An 18,975-nucleotide genomic window follows, 5' to 3' on the forward strand; every position below is an offset into this window, starting at 1 on the left:
ATGGAGCTCCAGTGGGGGCTTGTGGCCCAGGGTTCTGGATTGGGCCCAGGTAGAGGAGGAGAAAGGTGGGTGCCCTATACCTTGCAGGACCTGGCTGGGCCACATCGGAGCCTGCAGGGGCTGACTCACCAGGCTGACTGTGCCTGCCCATCCATCACAATGGGGAATGAGCCCTCCGTGAGCCTGAGACCTGCAAATCATAGAAATTAAGAGCAATTAGAGAGGGAAGCAGCAGCCCCTGGCAGCACTTCCGGCCACAGAGGCAGCTTGGCAACTTTATGGGATGTTTCCTCCCATTTTGTGGTCCAGCTGGGAGACAGAAACAAGCCAGCTCAGCACAAGGCCCCCTCAAGGTGCTTCAGTGCAGCTTGAAGGTGGGACCTACAGCCCCTCCACAACCAGCCGTCTGCCCTGCCTTCCCATCCTGGGGCCTTTTCCCAGCCTCGCCCTGAGGGTTCCTTTCTGTCTGTGCACTCGCTCTGTCCTCTACACTAGACCTCTGGAGAGCTGTGTCTGGGGACCTGCAGGAGGGAGAGAAACAGCCAGGGTCACCTTGATGGGTTGTGGCAGGTGCTGCCTCCACTCCCGTGTTCTCTCCCTCCGCTCTACCTTGCCTAGCCCAGCTGGAGGGGTCTTTCCACTTCCCGGCCAGGGGCAGCTCTTGAACAAACCTTCTTCTTATTCCCCCTCCCTGCTAGGGAAGAGGTGGCTAAGCTCATAGAAAGCATGCAGGCCAAAGCGGCGGAGACCCCCATGGGTTTCAGGTGGCGGTGCCAGGATGGTGCCATTGGTTAAAAGACAAAAGCCAGAGGAATTCTCTAGTTTCCCAAGTACTTTGCTGCCTTGAATCCTTACCCCTTGCCCGTGTCCTTCACCCCACGCCCTTTCCTGAGCTGTGGTGAGAAGGACAGAGAAGGGCCTGGGAGAGGGACTGGCTCTGAGAAGGGCAGAGGTGTCTCTGGAGTTGGGGTGGGGGAGGGGGAGTGGTATCTGGGACAAGGGAGAGTCGTGGTCTGCACCCTTCTCTGGGTGGAAGCTATGATATTGCAAGGGTGCCCTTTGCCCCGCTCTGGGGCCCGGTATTTTAGGATAGGCCCACTGTGCCGGATCAAGGTCCCCTGGAGAGAGAGACCCGAGTGGAGTGGAGGGGCTTCTCTGCTGCTCTCCACCACCCTTCCTGAGGCCTCTGAGCTGGCCATGAGCCAACCCTTCTCCTTCTCCTCTTCCGCCACTGTAGGTGGGGCAGCCTTGGACTCTCAGCCAGACCTGAGTCTGCTGCAGAGGGCTGTCTCCTGATGGGGGCAACAGGGCTGGGTGAAGGGAGACGGAGTGGGACAAGGCTGTGCCCGTGCCCTCACTAGTGTGGGCAAACTGAAGGGGGAGGGGTTGGCAGACTCCAAGGGCAACCTAGACCCCTGTATCCTTGGAGATGGATGGTCAGTGAGGCAGCGCGTGGAGCAGCAGGCGCCACCGGGGGTGCAGGGTTGCTCCACCACAGGCTCGAGTCCGTCCTGTCCTCCCCTTGGGCCTCTGACTGAGGGCTGCTAAGGCCGTTCCCAGTGCCACCATTCTCTGACTCTCCTCATGGTGACTCTGCCTCACGTCTCATCTAACTGGCCTTGGGTAGGTGGCTTAGCCTCTCCGTGCCTCAGTTTCCTCAACTGTAAAATGAGAATAACAATAGCACCTACCTCATAGGGTTATTATGAGGATGAAATGATTTAAATATATAAAGTTTATAGACTGATATCTGTCACGTAGAAAGTGCTGTAGAAGGATTAGCTATTATTATAGTCACTCATGTTATTTCAAAGACCACAATCAAGCAGACGTGGGTTGGAGTCCTAGCTGTTCCACTTAAAAGCTCTGTGACCTTGGGAAAGTGACTTATCCTTTCTGAGTCTGTTTTTTCACCTGTAAAATAGGTGTAGTAATAATCACAACACTGCATGAAGTTGTGGTGATAGAATGAGACACCTGGAAACATTTGCTGAACGAACTGTAAGGCACCTTGGACAATCCATTGCTTCATCTTCCTGGCTGGGGGTCAGATTGAGCACAGTCTCTACAGGAGGTAGTGGGACTCCTGAGGGGGAGCTGGGATCTTCAGGGTGGCCAGATTGTGCCAGGAAATCCCACAGGGACAGTGCCTGCTCTTGATTGGATAACGTGAGGACTTGGAGCAGGAATCCTGGTTCTGTTCCCAGGCCACCTTGGGACCCAGAGGTGGGGCAGTGGCAGGTGGCAGATAGCATGTAGGAGTGTTGGTGTTGCCTGGGCTTCTCACACTGAGGGTGTGAGCAGACACATGCTGTGGCCAGGCCTGTGAAGGGCACAGGCTGGGCTTTGTCCCCACTGGGTGCCTGCTGATGCTGATGGCACCCTCAGGATAGTCAGACCTGGCAGGGACATGCGTCACCCCCAAGAGCTCCTCCCTGACCTGCAAATCTCAGTTAGTGCCCTACAGGTCCTCAGGGCTCTGCATCCTGGTTTTTGTAGCTCTCGTCACGGTTTGTTATTTTTACACGATTAGTGAATGTTTGTCTCTCCCACAAAAATGTAAGCTCCATGAGAGCAGAGGCTGCATCTGGATGGTTCCTTATGGGATCTGGAGCCTGGAATTGACCCTGACATACGTGCTCAATACTTTCTTGATGACCGAGTATATGACAATAGCAGCTAGCACTTGCTTAGTTTTTGTTACATGTCAGCCATTGTTCTGAGCACTTGACATACACATATAAACCTCACAATACCCCTATGAGGTAGCTATTGATATTGTCGCTATTTTACAGATGAGGAAACTGAGCTACACAGAGGTTAAGTAAATTGCCCAAGGTAATACAGCCATCAGTTGGTGGAGCTGGGATTTAAGCCAGGCAGTTTGGCTCCAGAGTCCATGCTTTTAGCCGTTGTGCTCTACTGCCTCCTTAGAGGAATGAAGGAACGAATAAAACACTTTATTTATTTATTTATTTATTTTGAGATGGAGTCTTGCTCTGTCACCCAGGCTGGAGTGCAGTGGGTGATCTCGGCTTACTGCAATTTTCACCTCCCGAGTTTAAGTGATCTTTCTGCCTCAGCCTCCTGAGTAGCTGGGATTACAGGTGCGTACCACCACACCTGGCTAATTTTTGTATTTTTAGTAGAGCCAGGGTTTCACCATGTTTGCCAGGCTGGTCTTGAACTCCTGACCTCAAGTGATCTACCCTCCTCAGCCTCCCAAAGTGCTGGGATTACAGGCGTGAGCCACCGCACCTGGCCCACATTATATATTTATCATGTATGCTGCTTTCGACAAATGAGTTTTGGGGAGGGAGCGAATGGTGTAGCTCCTCTGCATTAGACCACATGGTGGTGATGAGCAGGACACCCCTGGCTCTTGATCGTCTAAACAGGGAAAGGAAGCCCATGAGGAGCCCTTTGGAGAAAGTCTCCTTCCCATTCCCGTCTCCTCCCAGTCAGGTGCTGAGCAGTATGGGGTGACTGTGCACTCAGATATGTCTAATCTGGGGCTGGTTGTTGGCTCTCTCTTTTCGGAATTAAGGAAGTGCAAGGGGACGGGGCATGGGCACACCATCCCCTGAATTCCCTTCCTGACCTCTGCCTCCTGTGTCCCTGGAGGTGCTGCTGATAGGGCAGGGGCTTCTTTGTCACTGCAGGAGAAGACTGAGGAGGTGAGTCTACTCATCTGGTCCCTGGTTCCTGTCATATCGGTCCCCAGCAGTGCCTGCTTCCCTCTCTGCATCCCCCTCCACATTTCTCTTCCTAGCTGCTTGGTTCCTGGACCTTCAGGATTTCAAGAAGATGCTGCTACCTGGGAAGCCCCTGGGAATTTTTAACAGAAACTTACCCTCTTGGAGCATGACTTAAAGAGACCAGAAAGGGAAGTACCTACTTTGTGGTTGGCACAATGCCAGGGGCTTCACATTTGTTAACTCATTAGCTCATTTGATCCTCACAAGAACCCTATTCTTCTTCTTCATTAACAGAAAAAAATGGGGGCTTGAGAAGGCCTAAGCAAGTTGCTCAAGGTCGTGTGGTATAAGAGGCAGAGATGAACTCTGATGTCAGGATTGTAGGACCCGAGGTCTGTACTGGATCCACTGCTTGGGGACAGAAACAGGTGAGGTGGGGGTGGGGGGCTAGGGTTGGAGCTGTACCAACTGGGATGCCATCCATTCTCCCCAAAGCAGAGATCATTGTCCCAGGGCTGGGACTGTCATATTCTGGTGACATTAACCCCTGGGGAGGAAGAAGGAAACTCCCTAGCAGAGGGGTAGGGTGGCAAGTGTGGGAGGCAAAGGCAGGAGAGGACCTGGGTAGTGGCTGGGGGTAGGGGGACTGTTAGAAAAGATCCCAAGGAAGGGACAGTGAGGAAGCCTTGTCCCAGAAGTGTAGGAACATGCTTCTGGGGGTGTCCAGTCCTGTGGGCTGTTGACTGCAGGGTGCCCATGGTCTTCTCACTCTCCAGATTACTGGGGCATGCACCCACACTGCACACATGCACAGACATGCTCCATCATCCTCTGTCATAGCCTGCCATCACAGACAAAAACAGGCCTGCACCGGGCTCACTCTGACAGCCCTTCACTTCCTGGTGCTCCCCTTGGCTCTTCTGTTCCCAGCCTTATCCACATCCGGCTTGTCTCTGTCTCTCTCTCTCTCTCATTCTGTGTGTGTGTGTGTGTGTGTGTGTGTGCGCGCGCGCGCATGTGTCTTCTTCCTAAGCCTCCATAATTTTCTGCTGTCTGTTGGTCTCTCTTAGGTTTGCACAAACACAGGTACCCGATCTGATAATCACTCTGTTGTGTGTCACACACAGGCACCCAGGCATACATAGGCACACACAACCCTCAGTCTGTCCCTCCCTCTGCTCCTTAGCTGCTTGTCTGCTGGTCTTTCACTCCAATCCATGTACAGCTCTGGGGTCTGGAGAACCCCACTTATCTTTAAAGGGTCTGTGCTATTTCTTCTTTTGTTTCTCTCCCCACTGCCCAGTGCCCTCTGCCTGCCTGTGAGTTCTGACTGTTGAGGGGGCTCTAGCAGGCCTGCTACTGACCTCTCAGTCTGTGTAACCTTTTGGGTCCCCTTCCCAGCCTCCATGCAGGCTCTCCCAGCTGGGTACGGAGCTGTGCAGGCCCCCTCCTGGAAGTGGCAGCCGTGGGAGCAGCTGGCCAGGGAATGGCTATGTGGGTGGGGACAAGCAGGGCTGGAAAGGAGTTTGTTTGCCTTGGATTCTTTTCTGTGAAAATTTTTGTCCATTTGCCATGATCCATTGATTTCAGCTGATGTCATTCTGGTACATGGGAGAGACTTTGACATCCATCTAGATCAGGGGCCAGAGCCTGGACTCGGGAGTCAGAAACCTTGGTTCTTGCTCCAGAGGAACCTCAGTTTCTTCATCAGATATATCAGTTTGGAATTAAAGGTCTTTAGTTTAATTCTAAAATTCTGAGCATCTAGGAGACTTCTACTTTAGAGTCTAGCTGCACCCTGATCATCCCAATTAAAATCTCCCTCTCTGTGACTTATTTGTTTATACAGACAACATATGTGCAGACATGCAGACACACACATGCACATGCAAATGCGGCTTTAGCTACTCTGGGTTTTCCAGGAACTTCCTCAACTCAGGTGGGACGTAGCCTCCTTGTGTGTGCTGCAGTGTGTGCTCACTCCACTTCACTCCACGGCACATCGCTGGGTTGAAATGTACCTACTGATGACAGTGACCTAGGACAATGACCCACCTCTCCATCTGTCCCCACACCTCCTCCCCTAAGATTAAAGACCCAAATCCTGAGTCTTGCTCTTGCTGCTCCCCCCTTGGCTGTGAGAAAGAAAAGGGAAGTAGGAACAGCCCAGGAGGGGTGTGGAGTGATCATGGGACCCTGGAATGTCAGGGCTCGAAGGGACCACCTGACTTCTAGCCTAGTCAACAGGTTTCCAAACATTTCACTTCATGTGTGGAACCTCGGCTCTGACCACGCTTACCTGCACATGCAAACAAACACAACTGATTAAAGCCAAAATGCGTGTGTTAAGGTGGGTGGGAGCTTGGCACAGCACGCTCACCCCCATGACCACTTCTACATACCCGTGAGTAAGCAAGCATCCTGCAGCCCTTTCTAACTCTGACAAATACGGCTTAAAATCCGGCCAGCCAGCCCACTGGTTCCTGGTGTAGTCCCCGAGACCAGAAGCATCAGCATCACCTGACGACATCTTCAAAATGCAGATTCTTAGGTTCTGCGGAGTCAGTAATCTGGGGGTAGGCCCAGTGACTCATGTTCAACAGGCTCTCTGGGTGACTCTGACGCACATCCCAGTTTGAGAACTGCTGGTCTAGTACAACCCCCTTGCCTTACAGATGAGGAGTTGAAGCCCAGAGAGAGGTGTGCCTTATCCAAGGTCACAGAAAGTACGTCACTGTCAGGTTATGACTCTGGGCCAGACTGCCTATCTGTGGATGTCTGTGTGGTGAAGCCGTGGATTTTTTCACTTGTCCTTCCCCTTGGCTGGCGTAAATACTCAGGGATCAGGGATCCAGAAGCCAGAAGGTAAGAGAGCCTGGGAAATGCACAAAATAGGGCAGGGAACAGCAGGCAGTGGATCTGGGAGCCACAGCAGATGATCAGCCTTTCACTCCCTCACTCATTCATTACATTTCTGGAGCACCCAGGTGCTGGGGAGAAAATGACAAGAATTCTGGGTCCCATCCTCACCAAGCTTAAAGCCTAGCACTGCCCATCCCTTTGGCCAGGGGCACCTGCTCACTTCATCTGGGGGTAAGGGGGAAACCTTTTGCCTCAGGGAGGCTACACTGAGTGGCGACCAGAGAGGGGCCCCTGGGCCTGGACACAGGGGGAGGGATGTGGAGAAAAGCCAGGTTGAGGGCAGAGACCCAGGGTGTGGTTGGTCATCACTTGTGTGTTATGTCTGGGAGGTCTTCTTGGAAGAGGCAGATTCCAGGAGAAGACACAACTTGGGAAGCAGAGGTGTGTTTGAGCACAGGCCAGCATGAGGGAGGAGGGAGCTTCACGTAGAGGAGCAGCCTTCAGAGGTCCCCGGCCTGAGGTGAGACTGGTGTGAGGCAGGGTGAGCAGGAATGGAGGCACCCAGCTCGCTGGCCCTGCTACCAGTTCTCCAGAAGCCTGGGGACTTCTGCGAATTAGGGAGCGTTTAACATCTCCCGCTGATTATCCGTTGCCTGCTACGGATAGCAGTGGGGAGAGGGGAGAGGGGAGATTGGAGCCTGGCAGCTTTGAAAGGCAATGCTGCTCCTTGACAAAGCCGGCCTGGGAAGGTTTCAAAGACAACTTCTGAGCAGCCCGCACGTTTTATGTTCACTAGATCCTCGCTTCCCAGGCTCCAAAGACAAACAGTGGGATTTAAGGGGTTTCTTCTCTTTTTGGAGACATTGTGTTCCGAGCTGAGCTTTCAGCTGAGGAGGAGGCAGAGCCAGCTGGGCTCCTTGCTCCACCACATCCACAGCCTAAGCAGAGCCCAGCTCCATCTTCTCTGTACACTGGGAGCTTCCCAGGGGCCCCCAGAAGCTTTGCAGCAGCCCTTGCCCCCAGGCTAGGTGACAGGGTGCCCCTGGCCAACAGGGGTGGGCAGTGAGGGGTACGGTCCAGGCACTGCTGGCCTTAAGCTTGGTGAGGACAGGACCCAGAATTCTTGTTTGTCATCATGTTCCCAGCACCTGGGTGCTCAACAAATGTTGACCGAACAAATGAGGAAGTGAAAGGATGAATGAGTGGGTCGATCACTTGCCGGTGGCTCCAGATCTGTCTCCTGTTCCCTGGCCTGTCTGGTGTTGCTGGGAGCTGCATTTCCCAGGCTTCCTTACCTTCTGGCTTTTACATTGGTTCAGCCAATCAGAGGAGGCACTGGAAGAAGGTGGATCGTGGGAGGAGGGGAAAAGCCAGGATATTTCTTCCCTCTGTCTGTTTCAGGCCATGTCCCTGCGGTTATCTGTGTCTCCTCTGGCTTCTGCTGATCAGCCCTGTCCTGCACCGCTCAGCTCCCTGTGGGGGGCCTGCCGTGGCTCCAGTTTCTGTCTGATGACCTCAGCATCGAGGCTCCTAGAGACATTGCCTCCTTCCACCCCCAGGAAGGGGACAACTCCCTGCTGTTGCTAATCTGGGTTGCTCTACCTCTTCTGTCACCTGTACAACCAAATCCCTTGTTTAAATCCCTCTGCTTGAAGGGCCTAGGGTGGTTTCTGTTTTCCCAGTGGACTTGGTGGAATGAAGAGTGAACATACTGCTTGCTCCCTTCAGAAAGAAGATTGTGTATGAGCAGCCTGGCCTGAGTGGGTTTGATCTGCCTGGGCCTGTGAATCTTATAGATGTGTGCAGCCTTGCCCTGGACAGGACACCCCATCCCGCTGCCAGGGCACATGCCTCTGCATGTGAGTGCTGCTCTAGCCCTGGGGACATTGCCCACCTATGCCAGTATTGTTCATTTCCTCTGAGCTTGGCTCTACTGCGTGATGCAAAAATATAAGACGTGGCCCGCCTCACACCCATTAGGATGGCTACTAGCAAAAAACCCCAAAATGACAAGTGTTGGTGAGGATGTAGAGAACTTGGAACCCCTGTGCGCTGTTGGTAGGGATGTGAAATGGTGCAGCTGCTGTGGAGAACAGTATGGCAGTTCCTCAAAAAATTAAACATAGAATCACCATGTGACCCAGCAATTTCACTTCTGGGCATATGCCCAGAAGAACTGAAAGCAGGGTCTTGAAGAGATATTTGTATACCCATGTTCGTAGCAGCATTATTCACAATAGTTAAAACACAGAAGCAACCCAGATGTCCATCAACAGATGAATGGGTAAGCAACATGTGGTCCCTACTACAATAGAATAGTCAGCCTTAAAAAGGAAGAAAATTCTGACTCACAACATAAATGAACCTTAGGACAGTATACCAAGCAAAAGCAGCCAGTCACAAAAGAACAAACACGGTATGATTCCACTTATATGAGGCAGCTAGAGTAGTGGAAATCATAGAGACAGAAAGTAGCGTAGTGGTTGCCCGGAGCTGGGAGGAGAGAGAATGGGGAATGATCATTGAATGGGTATAGAATTTCAGTTTTAAAAGATGAAAAGAGTTATGGAGCTGGAGAGTAATGATGGTTGCACATTATGTATTTAGTACACTTAATAATGGCTAAGATGGTAAATTTTATGTTATGTGTATTTTTGTGTTATACTGTATATACCACAATTTTTTAAAAGTGAAAAAAAAGCATAAGACATGGCATAAAGGCGCAGCAAGATACAAGGAGGAAAAGACCATCTGCCACCTGTCAGACCCTGGTCAGGCCTTTTAGCCTTTATCTCTGTGAATGACCACAATGACTCCGTTGGGCAGATCATCTTATCTGCATTTCATAGAGGCAGAGACTGAGACTCTGAGAGCTTAAATGACCTCTTTCCTCTCTCACAGCCAAATGGTCACTCAGTTCTGCCCATTCCATGTCACACTTGTGTCTCTCCTCACCTGCATGCTATCCTCACTGCTCTGCCCACTGGAAGCACCTGAGTCCCTCGCCAGCCTCGGGACTGGTGTACCTGTCCCCAAGCTCATCTTCTCCCAACCCAACCTCCACACTCGTGCCAGGACCATTTTCTAAAACACAAATTGAATACATACTCGATTGCTCAGCATCCTTCAGTAACCCCTGTTGCTTAAGGAACAAGGTCCAATCTCCCTGGCATGGCAGTCAGGGCCCCTGGGATCTGGGCCCAGCGCCTATCTCCAGCTGTGTCTCTTTGCCTCCCTCCACCTCACCTCCCCCACCCATAATTCAGCCCCACGAAGCCACGTGGAGTTTCTCCATTCACCCACATGCTAGAGGTATGCGTCCTAGCTTTGGGATGAGGTGTCCTGTCCTGGGCAAGGCTGCCACATCTGTAAGATTCCCAGGCCCAGGCAGATCAAACCCACTCAGACCTGGACGCTCATACAGTCTTCTTTCTTTCTCTTTTGTTTTCTCTTGAGATGAGGTCTCACTCTGTCACCCAGGTAGGAGTGCAGTGGTGCAATCATGGTTCACTGCAACCTTGACCTCCTGGGCTCAAGCGATCCTCCCACGTCAGCCTCCCAAGTAGCTGGGACTATAGGCACATGCCACCATGCCTGGATTTTTTTTTTTTTTTTTTAGCTTTTGCAGAGATGGGGGTCTTGCTATGTTTCCCAGGTTGGTCTCAAACTCCTGGCCTCAAGCTATCCTCCCGCCTCAGCATCCCAAAGTGCTGAGATTACAGGTGTGAGCCACTGTGCCCAGCTCAGTCTTTTTTCTGAAAGGAACAAGCAGTATATCCACTTATTCATTCCACTAAGTCACATCTTGCCTTTGTGAGGGCTGTCTTCTTAGCCCCAAGGGCCCTTCATCCCCATATCCCTGGGAAGCTACTGTTTTTTCTTCAAGACCTGGCCTCAGCATCTTTCTCCCAGGATGCCTTGCACAGCTCCCTGGATGGAGGCTGTCTTCTCATTCCTGTTGCATTCATCACACCACGTTGCAATCATCTATTTATATCTTGATTTCCTTGCCTGGACAGCAAGTTCCACGAGGGCAGGAGCTATGTTTTATTCAGTCATTCATTTAAAAATATTTACTGAGCACTAATTTCATGCCAAATACTGTGCCATACCCTGAGATACTTGGCTCATGTCATGGAATATATGGTGTAGTGTGGAGTAATCACACCACAAATACATCTACTCTAGGTGATGAAGGAAAGGTAAAAGATGTGCCATCCCTGGTGTCTGGCACAGGTAGGAATGCAATGCATGCTACTTTTTGGCCTCTGCCCCATCCCTGGGCACCAGTGGATCCTAAAGGCCCAGCAGTTATAGTGCTGCTTCCCCACCGGCCTGTGAGTTTCCTATGGGAGAGACTTCGTCTCTTTGACTCGTGTCCCCAGAGTGTGACACATAGTAGGTGTATGATAAATGTAGGTTGAGATAAAGATGGAATTGCCCCCTTGTGTGTGAGTCAGGATGGGTCTTGCTATCACAAGGAGCCCAGGTCACCGGACAGTGGGGTCAGGGCTTTGGACAAAGCTGCCCTTCCTCGCTCTAAACACTCCCTTCCCCTTACTATGGAAAACAGGAAAACGGGAGTCCTTTCAACTCTGTTACTTACTAGTTGTGTGACCTTGGGTGAGTCATGTAACTTCTCTAAGCCTCAGTTTCCTCATTTGTAAAATGGACGTAATAGTAGTATTAGGTTGGTGCACATGTGATTGCGGTTTTTGCAATTAAAAGTAATACTATGTCATAAATTTGCTATGAGGAGGTTTGTCAATATACAGAAAGGATTAGCACAATGCCTGACACACAGTACCTGCTCTATAAATATGAGCTATTGTTATTTTACTACCGGATTCCCAGTGAGTGCCCCGCTGTCATGCACATGCATCTCCCCGGATCCCATACCCAACCCAGCTCCCTCTGGATGGGCACGCCACCGGAGTCCCGTCTTTTCCTCTTGCTCAGAAGCTGTGGGTAACTGGGGCTTAATTAAGCACGCTTGACTGGGGTGTGATTAGCGGCTGCTGTATGAGTCAGCAAAGAGGGCTGGGGTGGGAGGAGGGTTGAGGGGGCTGGAGAGAAAACAGAGCGGTAAGAAGGCTTCTGGTGTCCGGGGCTGTATTTCCAGGCTCCACAAACATACTTTGTTCAACAACCAAGGGGGATAGAGTGAACAATCCCTCAGTCTCTTGAGTTCCTCTAATAGCTCTCACCAGACACCCCACCTTCGCACTGAGGGCTCTAGCTATTTCGTTGTACGACTCATTCGTTCTTTCCTTCGGCACATATTGCTTGCTTGCTATTGCTAGACATTGTCTGAGGTGCTGGGAACAGTGTAGTGGACAAATGGACACAGGTCATTGCCCTTATGTAACATGCAGACTCGGGGAGGGCACAGATAAGTACACAGAGATTGTGATAGCCTTTGACCTGTGCCACCATTCATTGGAGGGAGCACACAGAAAACCCCAAAAGAGCTCGCTTTTCTTTCCTCTGGGTGTCCTGTCCTGCATAGCCTTCCACTATGCATTGAGGTGATGTGATTTGCTTACCTGTCTCCCCCACCAAACTGCAGGCAGCTTGAGGGCATGGAGCATGTGATGTTTCCTTCCAGGTCTTGGCACAGCACTTGGAGCAAGTGCTCCAAATATTGGCTGGCTGATTGAATGAACCCCAGCTCAGGAAGCAACTGGCTACATGATTTCCTAGAACACAGTTTGGCAAACTGTAGCCTGGGGGCAGAACTCTGCCTGTAACCAGCCTATTTTGTGTAGCCCTTAAGCTAAGAATAGTTTCTACATTTTTAAAAGGTTGGATTATTTTAAAAAATCAAAGAATAATATGCTGTAGAGACGTATGTGCAGCCCGCAAAGCCTAAAATATTTACTTTCTGGCCTTTTGCAGAAAAAGTTTGCCTACCCTGCTCTAGAAGCCTGTCTGCACCTCGCTCGGTTTCCTCATCTATGAAACGCGAGGCCTGAGTTAGATGCCGCAAAGGGGCGAAGCGCTGTGAGTCTGCATCCCACAGTTCCCATCTTTGTCCTTGATTGTCCGTGTTGCACTCATCCCCATATTGCAGGCATCTTCTCTAACACCCCACGCACAGCAGGTGCCCAGGAGATGCCGGCTGGCAACGTGGGGGTGTGGTCACCTCCCTCCCTACGTCTCCCAGGAGGGGCAGAATTGCACAGCTCAGACAGGCAGAATGGAGCCCATGCTGGTCTCTGGAAGCTTCACCGCTTCCCAGTCCAGATCCTCTCTATTTAGGAGATGAAGCATCTGCAGGGCTCTGTGAGGAACCTCAGGGGCGTTAGCGATGCATACGGGGTTATGGTGGCTCCAGAGGGGTTCAGAGCCTGCCTCTGTTGCTGCACAGCTGTGTAAGCTTAGGCCAGTTACTTAGCTCTCTGAACCCCCCATTTCCTCAACTAAAAAATGGGGATCATAATTCACCACCTACCTTCTAGGGTTGCAGTGAGAATTAAGGGAGGCAATTAAACAGGCAGGTGCCTTGTAATTCTACAGGGCGTCCAAATGCTAGTAATGATTGTTACTGTTATCACAGGACATTATGGGGACTCAGCTTTGTTACTTGGTTCCACTTGATACAATGGAACACATCAAGTGGTTCTGTTAAGAAGGATGGTTTTATTCTTGAAGGTCAAAGTGGATTCTAAAGCTGCTCATCAGAAAGGCTCAGGATGAGTGGGGTCAGGGGTGGGGTGTTTGTGGCCCTGAGCTACCTCCTGCCTAATCTCTGCCTGCTCCTTCAGTTGTGAAGGCTGAGAAACACTATGGGAAGAGACTCGCCCAAAGTCTTGAGCCCCTGCAGACCTCAAGGTAGGGAATGGGGCTAGACCCACACGACAGTCTCAGCAAGCACCCCCCACCACCTCTGTCTGCTGGAGGGAGAGTTTGGTCCTGCTGCCTAGCCCCGCTGCCTCCAGCCACCACTCCCTGGTGGCTCCTACTGTCACAGGCTACAGCTTCATCCCCTCACAACCTGGACTGACCTCTGTTTAGCATTTCCTTTTCGTTTCTTTGTTTCTTTGTTTCTTTCTTTGTTTCTTTGTTTCTTTGTTTCTTTGTTTCTTTGTTTCTTTGTTTCTTTCTTTCTTTCTTTCTTTCTTTCTTTCTCTCTCTCTCTCTCTCTCTCTCTCTCTCTCTCTCTCTCTCTCTCTCTCTCTCTCTCTCTCTCTCTTTCTTTCTTTCTGGAGTTTTTTTTTTGTGCAGTGTTACTATCTCGGCTCACTGCAACCTCTGCCTCCCACCTCAGCCTCCCGAGTAGCTGGGATTACAGGCACGCACCACCACACCTGGCTAATTGTTTTGTGTTTTTAGTGGAGATGGAGTTTCGCCACGTTGGCCAGGCTGGTCTCAAACTCCTGACCTCAAGTGATCCTCCCGCCTCGGCCTCCCAAAGTGCTGAGATTACAGGTGTGAGCTACTATGCCGGGCCAGCATTTCCTTTTCAATGAGCCTCTCCTGTATATCATCCCCTTTGTTTTCCACAAGAACCCTATGTGGTGGGAATATTATTTTCTCTATGGTATAGATGAAGATACTGAGGTTCAGGGAGGTTAGGTGATTTACCCCAAGGGAGTGTCCCAACTGGGATGAGACCTGGGCTCCTTTCTCTCAGGGCTTTTTCTATGGCACCAAACTGTCTTTCTTCACCTGCCTCGGTTGTCCTCACCCTGAAATCTGCCTTCTTGCCCCACCTGCACTCCTTCCCTTTGCCCCAGCTGACTCACAGACCTGGGAGAATCCCCTTCTCCGACCCACCTGTGCAGGTGTAGGTGCACGCCGGCCCCTGCAATGTAAACCTCCTGGACCATGGCGGGGCTTCAAGGCTATCCTTTGGCTGGCCCTGACCTTCCGGGATCCTGGGGTAGAGGAGGCTGGGAAGGTGCGAGCCGAGGGCACCAGGGAGATGTCAGAGTCAGTTACTATGTTGCGGACTATTCACGCTGCCTCGGGGGCTTGGGTGTCACACTGCATTAAGTGGGCACTCAGGGCTTACCCCCTCTAGCTAAGAGATTCAGCCCCACTTTCCCTTCCCCCTGCTTGAGACCACTCAGAAGCATTCTCTGTCCCTGGGGATGCAGTCAGGGCCTCCCGGATGCCCAGCCTTTGGGAGCTGCCACTCCAAAGGGATGAATGTTCAATGTTGGGGGCGGGGATGGGATGCCTTTTCCCTCGACAGTTTCATCTGGCCTCCCCGGGGGACCAGGCTCCTATTTCATAGTTTAGTGGGGAAGAGTCCAAGCCTTAAGGACCCCTGTACGTGGGCTCAGCTCAAAGGTGGTGCTCAGCAGAAGCCCGGATGCAAGGGTGGGCTGCAATGGGGAGAACCTCAGACCTTGCTTCTGAAAGGAGACCCTCCTAGGCCTGCAGGGAGACCTGGCAGCCCATTCCTACCACAGTGGGCCCCACTCCACCTTGCTCATCTCCTGTTTTGTCTCTGCAACTTTTCCCATTTCCTCCGTACACAGCATCAAGTTGAGGCTGGAGGTTGGGGTGGCAAAGGGAGGGCAAAAAGGACCCATGTTCATACCCCTGAGGGAAGGGGTTTTGGGCTCTGTGGGGTGCCCAGCATGCAGAGTGAAGGATGGGAGCTGAGAGCATGAGCCGGGCACAAGCTGAGCCCCAGAGTGCAGGGGCCAGAGCTGCCCCACAGGGTCTGCCCAGCGCCCTCCCTTCTAGCTCTATTGCTCTGGACCTCACGGTTGCCCACCAGGACACAGGTCTCCCCAGTGCCCCCACCTCCCATCTTACACCCTGGCCCCCACAGCATCCACCAGGCTGCCAACACCCTAGAACGCTGTCCAGGTCTCCTCCTTGCTCCAGACCCTTCACTAGCTCCCTGTTGCTGACAGAACGACATCTGAATATTTGAGCACAGCACTCGCTGCCTGTCTGGCGTCATGTTCCCTGTGTTCCTGTGCAGCCCGCCTCTCCCTCCTCCCCACACGAGGGCGGTTCTCTGGCCATGAACTTGTGCTGCCGCTGATGTACCATGCTCCCTTGGTTCTTGAGACCTTGGCCTGTGCTGACCCCTCTGCTGGGATTGGCTGTACCCCTTGGCCACTGAGAAAGATTCCACGCATTCTTTGTCTCTCCTCTGAGATCCACCTCCACTGAGAAGTCTCCCAGGCTTCTCCTCCACTGAGCTGGCCACACAGTTAGGCACATCTCTTTGTTTTAACAATTAACTGCTTGTGGTTTGGCTTTTTTTGTTGATGTTTCTCTCTGACCCTTGAGAGTGAGCCACTGAGAGTGGAAGCCATGTCCTAACCACCCTGGCACTCAGCAGTACAGCAGTAGCACTGTACTTGGCCTGCCCTGTGGATATTTAAATGTTTGGAAAATACATTTTTTAAAATTATTCTTTCTTTCTTCCTTCCTCCCTCCCTCCCTCCCTTCTTTCCTTCCTTCCTTCCTTCCTTCCTTCCTTCCTTCCTTCCTTCCTTCCTTCCTTCCTTCCTTCCTTCCTTCCTTCTTTCCTTCTTTCTCTCTCCCTCTCTCTCTTTTTCTTTTGTAAAGACAGGGTCTTTTGATTTTGCCCAGGCAAGTCTTGAACTCCTGGCCTCAAGTGATCCTCCTTCCTCAGCCACTGTGTGAGCCACCACACCTGGCCAGAAAATGCTTGAATTCACAAACTCAATAATGACTGAAGTCATTGGAGAGGTACTTGAGGAGCTCTTCCCATCCCCCTGGTCCTTCCCCAATGTTCCTGACACCTCCCCATGGGACGTGGGAGACAGGTCTCACAGCGCACAATCCAGGCTGCCCTTAAAAGGGCTTGGAAACCAGATTCAGGTGCCCAGAAGAGAGCAGTATCTCCAAAGTGCTACTAGTTCTGCCCTTAGTCCTGTCTGCATCTTTCTCTGATATCCCTGTGGATAGCATGCTATCCAAATTTCTGACATTTAAGCTGAATCCAGCCTCAGAGCCAGCTCACTAAGCCCCAGTCTGAGGAGCTGCATTCTCTGTGACATCATCCTCCTCGACTGGCTCTTAAACTAGGTCAGGGCCTGCTGGCAGGAGCCGGCCAGCACTGATTGCCCAGCAGCCTGCCATGCGGTTGCAGCTTCTGGGTAGACAGAGCAGCGGGGCTGCTGAAGTTGACGGGGAGGTAACTGGGGGTGGGGCAGGGCAGGAGAAAGTCTAACACTGAGGCCAGAGCAGGTAGAAATGTCTTCCTTACCTCCCTTACTCCCATGAGTTAATTATTAATAGCTCATCAGTCATTCGTCCTTTCACTTGCTTATTCCACAAACAGGTGTTGGATGCGTGCCTTGCGTTAGGCACTGTACTAGGTGCTGCAGTAGGAAGAAGAGATCTTTGTCCAGAGAGGGAGAAAGACATGATGAATCACAAGTGGATGAGCCAGAGGATTCTCGGTATGTCCCAGGTTCTCTGGGCTGCCGGGGGGAGGAAACAATGGAGAGGATGTATGGAGGTCAGAAGGCAGCCACGTCCTGAAGAGCAGGTGCACACACATATGCAGGACCAGCCTCGAAGCCCACTTTTTCCACCATGCCCCACTCACCAGTATGTGCTCTAGACCCTATCTCAAAACCAGAGTTCAGAGACCTCCTCCCACCTCCACTGCCACCACTCTGGCCCCAGCCTCCTTCTTCTGTCTGGTGACTGCAGTAGCCTTTCCGCAGAGCTTCCTGCTTCTACTCTCATGCATTTGCAGTGTATTCTCTGTATGACAGTGAGAATGATCTGGTTTTAAATATGTATTTTATTTTTAGTAGGTAATACATGCCTTTTATAGAAAATAAAATGATTTTTTAAAACTCCAAATAATCAGAAACAGATCGTGTCACTCTTCTATTTAGGATCTACCCAGTGGTTTCTCACCTGCTTAGAACATAAACCAAATCTCCTGCCTGGTCTGCAAAGCCCCACTGTCCTGGGTTCGTCTGCCTTTCTGACCTTGCCTTGCACCACTTGCCCCGCCCTGGATATGGACCTGTCTCTTCCTCAAACAGGCCAGTCTCCTTCTCATCTTCTATGGCCTTGCATGTGCTGTTCCTGCTGCCTGGAATGCTCTTCCCCAGACCCCCGCTTGGCTGTTACTTCTTGTCAATCAGAGCTCAGCTTAATGTCATCGCTTCAGGGAGGCCTTCCCTGATGAATAATCTAAAGTGGTCACCAGACACTCTATCCTATCATTGCATTTGTAAAAATAGCTTTATTGAGGTATAACTGACACACAGTAAACAGACGTATAACACTCCATTGGAGACATTTTGAAATATGCATATACCTGTGACCATCACCACGATCAAGATAGCAAGCATAGCCATCACCCCCAAATGTTTCTTCATCCATCTTTGTAATCCCTCCCTTTCTCTCCACCCACCACCCCCCACAACCACTGATCTGCCTTCTGTCACTATAGATTAGTTTGCATTTAATAGAATTTCATATAAATGGAATTGTACAAGATGTCCTCTTTATTTTGGAGGGTCTGGCTTTTTTCACTCGGCACAGTAGAGATTTATCCATGCTGTATGTGTTGACGGTTTATTCCTTTACATCTCTGAGTAGCACTCCATTATATGGACATGCCACCGTTTTGTTTATCCACATTCACTAGCTGATGAACATTGGGGTTGTTTCCAGGTTTGGCTGTTATATGTAAGGCTGCATGAACATTTGTGTACAAGTTGGTTCTCTTTGGTAAATACCTAGGAGTGGAAGGGCTGTGTTATACTTAACTTTTTTAAAAATTGTGTTTTTTGAGACAGGGTCTCACTCTGTCTCCCAGGCTGGAGTGCAGTGGTGCCATCTCAGCTCACTACAGCCTCCGCCTCCCTGGCTCAAATGATTCTCCTGCCTCAGCCTCCTGAGGGACTATAGGCATGCCCCACCACATCCAGCTAATTTTTGTATTTTTGGTAGAGACAGGATTTCGCCATGTTGGCCAGGCTGGTCTCGAACTCCTGACCTCAAGTGATCTGCTTGCTTGGCCTCCCAAAGTTCTGGGATTACAGGTGTGAGTCACCACACCCGGCCCATACTTAACTTTTTAAGAAACTTGCCTGTAGTGTTTTCCAAAGTGGTTGTACTATTTTACTTTCCCTCCAGCATCCCTATATGTATGAGAATTCCCATTCCTCCACATGCTTGACAAGAATTGGTATGGTCAGTCTTTTTATCTTTAGCTATTCTAATGGCTGTGTAGTGATTGCTCATTGTGGTTTTAATTTGCATTTCCCTAATGACTAATAATGTTAAGGATCTTTTCATTTGCTTCTTTGCCATTTGTATATCTTCTTTAGTGAAATGTCTCTTTAAATATCTTGCCTGCCTGTGTGAAACTGTTTGATTTCTTACTATTGAGTTGTAGGACATACTTTTAATATTTTAGGTACGAGTCTTTGATCAGATATGTGATTTG

The 18,975-nt window shown here is 50.9% G+C and overlaps 1 long non-coding RNA gene across 1 annotated transcript; it reads left to right on the plus strand.

Annotated features, from left to right (window-relative positions):
• Positions 1-3,990: 3,990 nt before the first annotated feature.
• LOC135967148 (uncharacterized) lies at positions 3,991-17,372 on the plus strand. Its single transcript, XR_010581042.2, has 3 exons — positions 3,991-4,126; positions 12,459-12,563; positions 16,840-17,372. It is a non-coding gene; the product is annotated as an uncharacterized lncRNA (long non-coding RNA).
• Positions 17,373-18,975: the final 1,603 nt, after the last annotated feature.

Source organism: Macaca fascicularis, chromosome 14, assembly GCF_037993035.2.
Source record: "Macaca fascicularis isolate 582-1 chromosome 14, T2T-MFA8v1.1".
Classification (NCBI taxonomy): Eukaryota; Metazoa; Chordata; class Mammalia; order Primates; family Cercopithecidae; genus Macaca; species Macaca fascicularis.